General features: G+C 39.3%; 1 protein-coding gene across 2 annotated transcripts in view; it reads left to right on the forward strand.

The window, feature by feature from the left end:
* Nucleotides 1-8,254, forward strand: part of LOC110502682 (KH domain-containing, RNA-binding, signal transduction-associated protein 2-like) — a 128,283-nt gene extending 120,029 nt beyond the window's left edge. For both annotated transcript variants that reach the window (XR_005039183.1, XR_002470359.2), the window contains 3 exons: nucleotides 3,617-3,732; nucleotides 7,129-7,186; nucleotides 7,981-8,254. The gene's annotated coding sequence lies outside the window, so the exon portion shown is untranslated. The remainder of the gene's footprint in view (nucleotides 1-3,616; nucleotides 3,733-7,128; nucleotides 7,187-7,980) is intronic.
* The last annotated feature ends 738 nt before the right edge of the window (nucleotides 8,255-8,992 follow it).

Here is an 8,992-nt window from a genome sequence, read left to right on the forward strand (position 1 = left end):
TCCTCAATGTATTGATTGCAAAAGCACTTGCCAATACTGGAGATCTCATTTACAGAGCTGATTATAAAGATGTGACCCAGCTGGTGCTATGGCTTCAACTCTGAAAAACAGATCCTTCAATATGTAACATGTATTTGGTTTAAACGCGTATTACTTCAGGTGCTCTGCAGGTGTGAAGGATCATGAATAATTGACTCTAACATGGACTTTGTTAAAGCATGTTGCAGTAGCTTGGGGGCATACGCTTGGTGTAGGATCATATAGGGAATTACGTATTAAGTTATTAGATTACCTTAAATCCTCAGACATCAGTTCTCATCATTATGGAAAAAATGTAATGTAAGAAGATTTAATTTGACCCCTTTGATTAGTAAACCCTTGGTCTCCATTCTCTCTATTATCTTTCAACACATGGATTTCAATTTAAATGTCAGTCTGTATTAATAAACAATGTAACAGGTAACAGACAGAGAGATTGATTGTCATCCATGGAATCAGATTACTAGACTCATACTATAGTTTACTAATGGCAGCATTTAACCCTGAGTTGGACATTCAAAGTATACTACAGTACCAGTCAAAAGTTTGGACACACCTACTCATTCAAGGGTTTTTCTTTATTGTAGAATAGTAGTGAAGACATCAAAACTATGAAATAACACATTTGAATCATGTAGTAACCAAAAAAGCGTTAAACAAATCAAAATGTATTTAATATCTGAGATTCTTCAAAGTAGCCACCCTTTGCCTTGATGACAGCTATGCACACTCTTGCCATTCTCTCAACCAGCTTCACCTAGAATGTTTTTCCAACGGTCTTGAAGGAGTTTCCGCATATGCTCAGCACTTGTTGGCTGCTTTTCCTTCACTCTGCAGTCCAACTCATCCCAAACCATCTCAATTGGGTTGAGGTAGGGTGATTGTGGAGGCCAGGTCATCTGATGCAGCACTCCATCACTCTTCTTCTAGGTCAAATAGCCCTTACACAGCCTGGAGGTGTGTTGGGTCATTGTCCTGTTGAAAAACAAATGGTAGTCCCACTAAGCACAAACCAGATAGGATGGCGTATCGCTGCAGAATGCTGTGGTTGCCATGCTGGTTAAGTGTGCCATGAATTCTAAATAAATCACAGACAACGTCATCAGCAAAGCACCTCCACACCTCTAAACCATCCCACCTCTTCCTCCATGCTTCACAGTGGGAACCATACAGGCAGAGATCATCTGTTCACCTACTCTGCTTCTCACAAAGACACGGTGGTTGGAAAACAAATTTGGACTCATCAGACCAAAGGACAAATTTCCACCAGTCTAATGTCCACTGCTCGTGTTTCTTGGCCAAAGCAAGTCTCTTCTTCTTATTGGTGTCCTTTAGTAGTGGTTTCTTTGCAGCAATTCGACCACAAAGGCCTAATTCACGCAGTCTCCTCTGAACAGTTGATGTTGAGATGTGTTTGTTACTTGATTTCTGTGAAGCATTTATTTGGGCTGCAATTTCTGAGGCTGGTAACTCTACTGAACTTATACTCTGCAGCAGAGGTAACTCTTCCTTTCCTGTGGCGGCCCTCATAAGAGCCAGTTTCATCATAGAGCTTGATGGTTTTTGTGACTTTACTTGAAGAAACGCTCAAATTCATGAAATCTTCTGCAGTGACTGAGCATGTCTTAAAGTAATGATGGACTGTCGTTTCTCTTTGCTTATTTGAGCTGTTCTTGACATAATGTGGACATGATCTTTTACCAAATATAAATATATTCTGTATACCACCCCTACAACACAACTGATTGGCTCAAACGCATTAAGAAGGAAAGAAATTCCACAAATGTACTTTTAACAAGGCACACCATTCCAGGTGACTACCGCTTGAAGCTGGCTGAGAGAATGTCAAGAGTGTGCAAAGCTGTCATCAAGGCAATGGATGGCTACTTTGAAGAATCTCAAATATAAAATATATTTTGATTTGTTGAACACTTTTTTGGTTACCACATGATTCCATTTGTGTTTTGTCCAGTGGTGGAAAAGGTACCCAATTGTCATACTTGAGTAAAAGTTAAGATACCTTAATAGAAAATGACTCAAGTAAAAGTGAAAGTCACCCAGGAAAATATTACTTGAGTAAAAGTCTAAAAGGATTTGGTTTTAAATATGAGTATCAAATATATAAGTATCAAAATGAAATGTAATTTCTAAAATAAACTTAAGTATCCAAAGCAAAAGTAAAAGTATAAATCATTTCACATTCCTTATATACATTCCTTATATTATGCAAACCAGATGGCACAATTTTCTTGTTTTTTTTTATTTACGGATAGCCAGGGGCACACCCCAACTCTCAGACATATTTTACAAACGAAAATATGTGTTCAGTGAGTCCACCAGATCAGAGGCATTAGGGATGACCAGGGATGTTCTCTTGATAAGTGTGTGAATTGGACAATGTTCCTGTCCTGCTAAGCATTCGAAATATAACGAGTACTTTTGGGTGTCAGGGAAAATGTATGGAGTAAAACGTACATTATTTTCCTTAGGAATGTAGTGAAGTAAAAGTTGTCAAAAATATAAATAGTAAAGTAAAGTAGGGATACAACAAAAATATACTTAAATATTACTTTAAAGTATTTTTACTTAATTACTTTACACCACTGGTTATTTCATAATTTTGATACAAATAAAGAAAAATCCTGGAATGAGTAGGTATGTCCTAACATTTGAGTGATAGTGTATGTCTGTACTCCCTGTAAGCTGCGAATGTATTGATCCTAAAGTGGGATAGGACATACATGTTTGACCAGACAGGTACAGTACTGTACACAGGGCTTTGAGTCTGCTCAAATCAGTGTCACAGAGGTGGAAAGATTGCCATCTTCCAGTCATGCTTCTGGTAAAGCCTTGTCACAGCCAAACTAATGTGTCTTCTCTGTGGAGTGTCATGGTAGTCAATGAAACTGGCTACACATAGAACTGGTACAGAACCTGTTTAATGGATTACTTACAATTGCCTTTTTTTCTGGCCAAGATAACGTGGTTGTGGGCCAACATGGCACAGAAAACACACTCTCTTCATTTAAACAGTCCATAAAGAAACATAACTCATTTAAACTGTGCTGTAAATGTCTAGCTGTAAGTTAAGATCCAGCCTTTATTATCTGCAGTATGATGCTAAATTCATAAAAGATAGTCGTGATCCATCTCAGATTCCAATAAAACAGATGTAAGATATCAAACTGTTTTGTATAGAAAATATCACACCTCATTGAGTGTTAAAAGGATTCTAGTTGAACAGCACGGTTCCAGAGAAGTATCTTGCTGATTCTGTAATTGAATTCAGGAGGATAACAACAGCACAATTAGCTGATGAGGAACTGTAGCAGCTCTCAAGGAAGAGGAGGGTGCCACTATGGCCCATTAATTGAGCCTTTGGTTGGCTACATTCATAAGTGAATAGCGATTTTCTGGAGTCGCAGATCCAGTAGTCAATCTCAAATAGCTGCGTTTACAATAGCCTTGAGCACTGTATGTTTCCCACATTTCTTTGGGTATGTCCCTTCCTCCTCTCTCTATTTCCTTTTGTATTACCATTTACATATTGTGTACTCTGTTTTCTTTCCTGTTCTAGTCTCTGAACTCTCAGTATGGAGCACACAGTAAACTCTTCCCAAGGGACTGTGGAGTCCCTTAACCTACCAGAAGCGCTGGGCACCATCATAAATTAGCCTGGTGCAAATGAGCATGGTAAGTATCTGGAATCTTTCTTGCACACCTGCTGTAAAATGAATTAATTTTGTCCTCATTATTTTTTTTAAAACTCTACAAAAACTAAAGGGGTTGGGTTGACAAAGAAGGGCACAGCCTTTTGTTAATTAACTCTATAAGCCATTCAGAGAGCAAGCCAGTGCTTATTTAAGTGGTAGCTCTCTGCTCTCCTCACATGTGTGAGTTTGTGGGAAGCCATGAGGAAGAAGGGTTAAGTTGATCCATTGAAGAGCTCTGAACCATAACTTCTATTTGTGCTGCAATCCAAAATGTGAAAACCATGTGAACTACAAAAGATCTTTACAACACAAATAAAATACTGTTTATTTCACAGCAGTTAGGTGTCTCCAAGTAATTAGGAGTTGAATAGGTACATCGGAGGGCTCACTTCAATCCGTATCGCAGAAGTTCAGCGCTATAGCAGTTGAGCTGACATATGCAGAGTGTACCGCGAATGCAGTCTGAGAACGCGGGAACATTGCCTTTAAATTCATATTCAGGGTTCAGAAATTCATATTTAGCTTTCAGAAAAAGGCTACTAATTCATCTGTTTGGGGTTCTTTGTTGATTTTGAAAAGCTTTTGAAACAGTTACATTAAGCCTGAAGAGAGGGATCTAGTTCCTATTGTTCTACACTCTTGTAACATCAAAGGATTTGCTTAAGGACAACTGCTGAAGGACAATAGGCCTACTTTCAAAGGCTTTTGAATAATTCCCCAAAAAGTATTATTTTTCACGATTCATTATTTTCTATGAACAGCTGTCCTCTTCTTTGCCCTTGACTTTGAAAGCCATCTTCTTCTCCCTGTAGATGAGGCACTTGGCTCTCAGCAGGTGCATCCCGTTAGGAGGCCTCCAGACCAGATTTGCATGGCGGGCTGTTTATTTGCCGTTATGACTAGGACTGATTTCTGTTGCTGGGCTAAAAGAAGTCTGCCAGTACCATTCATTAAGGCTTTGCCAAAAACACTCTCAGATCCATTTTCATAACAAGCGTGTCGCCAGCTTGACACAAGCCAAGAGCTCAAATCCCCAAGCCTGCTTTGAATGTTGGTGTACATTTCTTAAAGTATGGTCCATTGTTCAGAACCTTCCCACATACAGATTTCCAGTGAGTCATTACCAGAGCTGGATTCCCAAAGAGAATTCCATTAGTCATTGTTCTGTTAGATGTGATGTAAGCAATTGTTAAAGACCGAAGTGCTTCAAGGCTTCTCAGATTACTCTTTTTTTTGTAGAAAAATGACAGCTGAGCAAACCTCTATTTCATTAATACTATGTTAAATGGACCCATGTTGAATAATTGTAACGTGGTCCTATGCAATTTGATTCACCAGTGCCCTATACTACATACGTACATATGTAGTTTGAGGAGTGCTCCAGGACAGGTTAACTCAGGGTTAACTAATTTATCCTGAAGGAAGTGTCTGAACCACGAGTTGAGGACCAATGAAATCAGATACCCTCCCTCTGGCAAAGATTGTGTCATCCCTTCATTTGAGGAAGACGACTGATTAAATATTCTATTAATCAAGGTTTTTTTTGTGTGTAAAAAAATGTTAAAATACCTATCACATTACACATTTAGTAATGACAGCATTGGCTTTCCAAACAGTACATTTTTTGCGCGATTGTATTTTGAAATTTTCTAAATAAACCGACAGCTGCAAACAACCATAGACATATAATCCATAGATTGCAGTTCCCATTCAAGTCAAGACTGGCAGCCATTGCTAGCGTGGCCATGAGGTTAACAGTCAAAGCCAGGGTTAGAGGTTCCAAATCCTTTCTATAGATTATATGTCTATGGCCACAATGCAACAAGCTGTTCCACAGATAGAAGAAGGAGTGATAGGTGCATTGATAAGAACGCCAAAGACGGAATTAATGATACATTGTCAAATTTAGACGCCACTTTAAAAGCCTATTTCACACCATAGCCTGCTGAATTTGCAAGATAACTTTTCTTTAAATTTTGATTTCGGCACAAATTAAAATGTGGCAGTGACTCGCCCATAGATTGATGTTTCAGCACTGTCTCAATGAAGAGTTCGACTAGCCAAACATGACACAATGCACTTGGCTTGGCAGAGTAAACCTGGGTATTTGGGAAGGAATGATTTACAAGCATTTACAAGGCTTTCAATCCAATACTAACCATTGACAATAAAAGGAGTAACCCCATGTTATATTCTGCATGATTATGTTAAAAAGCAGTACAGTATATATACCATAGTAATACTGCAGATAGCACTTATTTTATATAAATACTTATGAATGTTCTCCACTCTAGAAATCGAAAAATTGGTATGCAGAGGGAGATTAGTTGGAGCAGATCTAGGTGTATTACCAGGGAAAATATTCACTCACACAAGTTAATAAGCAACACAATTTGTTGAGTTTACAGCTGAGTGCCTTATCCATGCATGAAAAGATTTCATTTTTCATTATTGTTTGTTTTCCCTGATTATTTCACAGATAGAGAAAGACAACTAAATTACTGTTGTTGCACCTATTGGGGTGTACAGCCCCCCAGTCCTGCCAGTTCACAAATTACCTTGGCATCTGGGTCGATTGCATAGCAAGGATGGTGTCTGCACAGCTCAGCACACAAAGAAGTTTCTTATCAATCACATGTATTTATAATGCCTTTCTTACATCAGCTGATGTCAAAAAGTGCTGTACAGAAACCCAGTCTAAACCCCCAAACAGCAAGCAATGCAGCTCTAGAAGCACGGTGGCTAGGAAAAACTCCCTAGAAAGGCCAGAACCTAGGAGGAAACCTAGAGAGGAACCAGGCTATGAGGGTTGGCCAGTCCTCTTCTGGCTGTGCCGGGTGGAGATTATAACAGAACATGGCCAAGATGTTCAAATGTTCATAGATGACCAGCAGGGTCAAATAATAATAAATCACAGTGGTTGTAGAGGGTGCAACAGGTCAGCACCTCAGGAATAAATGTCAGTTGGCTTTTCATAGCCGATCTTGTCTGGACTAGACTGAGCCGTCAGTGAGTCATTGCTCATCAACCACAACTTTCCTATTTTTTCAAGGAAAAAAAGGGTTCTTCAGCTGTCCCCATAGGAGAAACCTTTTTGGTTCCAGGTAGAACCCTTTTTTTCAAAATGGTTCTACCTGGAACCAAAAGTGTTATACCTGGAACCAAAAAAAGTTATCCTATGGGGACAGCCGAAAAACCCTTTTAGGTTCCAGATAACACCTTGTGTACTTACTCAGTAGCTCATGAATGGCTGTTTCAAATTCAAATCACAAAGAATAGTCACCAGGCGATGTTTCCTCTACCTGATCCAAAGTCTATAATAACAACAATAACTACAATAAGATTGTCAAACTTTGTCTCTTACCTGTTCTTTCAGATATGCGTATGGTTCTGTGGATGTGTAGCATCTTCGCTGTCCAAGTCAACCTGGCCAGGTGAATGCATAGACTATATAATGCATGTAGTCTGTTTGATCACTCTGATTAAGTTAGTCATATCATACTAGCATGTTGTGCTTCCATACAACCTTCAATGAATGACATGCTTATATAGTAGATTTGATTGGATTTGCATTTGCATTTGATACTTTTATTAATGCTGAAAAGTTTATCAGAACTTATACTCTTCCCTTCACCTTGGTTTCACCATAGTAATCATACTGTAGTTGCACCAGTATCACCTCTCCCACCTTTTCCATCCCAGAGAGCAAATCATTACTACAGACATGATGTGTTACCTAGGGGAAAGCACAGCCCCACTGCCCCAAAGCCCCTCACCCACAGGCTGACTGCACCCATGATGTCAAACCCACATTGACAGAGAGTAGCCAGGGGTTGTAGAGAGATACGGTCAAAGGGAATATGGTAGTGACTGCAGGCGTACCAGCCATGATGCTCGACAGATACCTTTAAAGCTAACAGTGCGGAAGCACACTATCTTGTTGAAACAAACTAAGGATAATAGTGTCATCTGTCATGTATTGTATATACTGTTGACTCAGAATCCATTCAAAAATAAGTGATGAGTCTTTATTTGTATGTCCTATTTATACATTTCAGTTATTTTCTATGTTTCTAAATCATTCTGTATAATTTTATTTTCTCCACAAAAGCCCCCCAAAATGTATTACAGGCGGTGATACAGGCATGCAGAACTAGATGTTTACTTAACTGTAGTTCGACCTCAGATGTCTGTGACGTTTCTTTCTTTCTATTTCCCCTCACTTCAGGCAGTGAAGTATACATGCTGTTTGTGTATTACGTCTTTCCTCTGCTCTGATTCTACTGTGTCTGAACAAGGAAACAGACGGGACAGAGGACAAACAGGAAATGTGTTTTGCTTTCACTCAAATGCTGACATGCAGGGTTGTAATGAGGTTTGTAAGTAAACTAAGCAGTTTAAAGTGTCCTGTGTCATTTTTCAATTTTAAGACATCAACATAAAAGGTGAAACATTTTAATGCAGCTAATTTGCTAATGTATTTACATTAAAATCCCTTTTAATCCAACAAAATGTGCCTCTGTATGTTTATTTTGCAAGGAACAGTCCTTTTTGTTATACAGTATGTATGTATGTATGTATGTATGTATGTATGATTATTGTTGAAACTGATATCCTTGTTCAAATCCCGTAGGCATGACCTCTTAGCTCACTAATAAAACCCAACTATATTTTTAACAAAATATCAAATATATTATCCTGGTTTAAAACCCATTTTAAAACCAAACAGCAGCGAACATTCAGAAAACACATGACCAAGTCCGCAGCACTGCGACCCTGTCTGCCACACAGGCTGAGAGTGCACCCTGTGTGTGATCCAGCCAGGCTTGCTAATAAATGGTGCTTGGTAGTGCCAACATGAGCATGTTAGTTCATTAGGCAAGTCGAGCCTACCGCTGGCACCCAGACCAGATGTCACAGACACTTTAATACAGTGGCCTGTCAGTGCAAACTGAACAAATGACAGTGGCCAGCTATGGCGTGTTCCTCAGACTCCTTTCTAAGGGGGGGGGGGGTTGTGATAATGAATGTTGGTGTCTGGACGTCTGCATATGGTATGCCATGATTAACACCTGAGATTAACTACACAAGCAAGACAGTGCAAGGTGACAGTACAGCTGGCACATAGGGCTTTTGTCATGCTCTGTACTATAACGAAGATAGTATATAGGGGCAGACTGGCCAGAGGAGCCAGATGGGCTGGTCCTTTTTGGCTAATAATTGCCAGGGCCAATTTCTGT

Source organism: Oncorhynchus mykiss, chromosome 23 (assembly GCF_013265735.2).
Source record: "Oncorhynchus mykiss isolate Arlee chromosome 23, USDA_OmykA_1.1, whole genome shotgun sequence".
Lineage (NCBI taxonomy): Eukaryota > Metazoa > Chordata > Actinopteri > Salmoniformes > Salmonidae > Oncorhynchus > Oncorhynchus mykiss.